Below are 1,158 nucleotides of genomic sequence, written 5' to 3'. Positions count from 1 at the left end.
CACTGTGTATCATACATAATTCATTAGAAAAAAAGCAGGTTGAAATATTTGAAAGAAGCAGCATTCATAAATGATAGCAGGTGTTTGCTGAGGTATTATATCCAACTCTGTTAATAAATTCACTTTACCCTTTTTTTATGATATACAATATTCAAGAGCGCCTTACACTCGATCCTACCAGGCAGGTGATCATCCCCAGCTGCAACCAGCTATTACCTGTGCACAGCAAAGTGTTGGGCACAACACCTCGATGCCAGCCTGGATCTGCAGTCAACACTCCAAGGGTTGCCAGCACTCACATCACACACCTTTGGCTAGGCAAAGTAGACCATGTGCCCAATACTCCGTTGGAGGCCAACCCACTGCATAAGGCTACAGGCAGGGTTGCGTGCAAGGTCTCTAGTCCTGAACTGTACCGGCGTCTACAGAGCAGGCTTAGATGATGCCAATTTTGTTGGCTACATGCAGTGCATCATAGTCTGGAGCTAGACGCACATATGCCTTCTTCTCACCATCTGGCCTTATCAGTGTGTTGACTTTGGCAACATCAATATCATAAAGCTTCTTTACAGCATGTTTGATCTGGTGCTTGTTAGCCTTGATATCAACAATGAAGACCAGCGTGTTGTTATCTTCAATATTCCTCATGGCAGACTCCGTTTTAAGAGGGAACTTAATAATTGCATTATGGTCAAGTTTGTTCCTACGAGGAGCACTCTTCCTGGGTTACTTCAGTTGCATCCTTATCCTAAAGGTCCTCGGCCTCCTGAAAGTGGGGGCTGTCCTAATTTTCTTCTTCTCGTGACTGTGTACCTCCTTAAGAACAGCCTTTTTAGCTTTCAAAGTCTTGGACTTTGCTTCGGTTTTAACAGGGACAGCTTCCTTCTTGGCTCTCGGTGCCATGTTGGGGGTGAAAGCGTTTCCTCTAGTCATTTGGCTGTTAATAATGAGTTGGTCACAGGACCTGTACATCAGTCACGGCCTGCTCCCCACATTCCACTGGTCAGTAAACCCATTTATTCATGGCAATTGGCGATGCACAGTAGAGGGGTCTGCTGCAGGCCCTGGCCTCTGGACAACGTCTGCACCCAATTTTTGTACCAGCAGCGAACACCCACAGCATATGGGTTTCGGCCATCTGCAGAGTTGGTTGACCTC

At 46.3% G+C, this 1,158-nt stretch overlaps 1 pseudogene; it reads right to left on the bottom strand.

Annotated features, from left to right (window-relative positions):
* Positions 1-435: 435 nt before the first annotated feature.
* On the bottom strand, positions 436-903 carry LOC146775992 (large ribosomal subunit protein uL23 pseudogene; annotated as a pseudogene).
* Positions 904-1,158: the final 255 nt, after the last annotated feature.

Source organism: Triturus cristatus, chromosome 12, assembly GCF_964204655.1.
Source record: "Triturus cristatus chromosome 12, aTriCri1.1, whole genome shotgun sequence".
NCBI lineage: Eukaryota > Metazoa > Chordata > Amphibia > Caudata > Salamandridae > Triturus > Triturus cristatus.
Note: the sequence above shows the minus strand (reverse complement) of the source record. Positions and strands in the feature narration are given on the sequence as shown.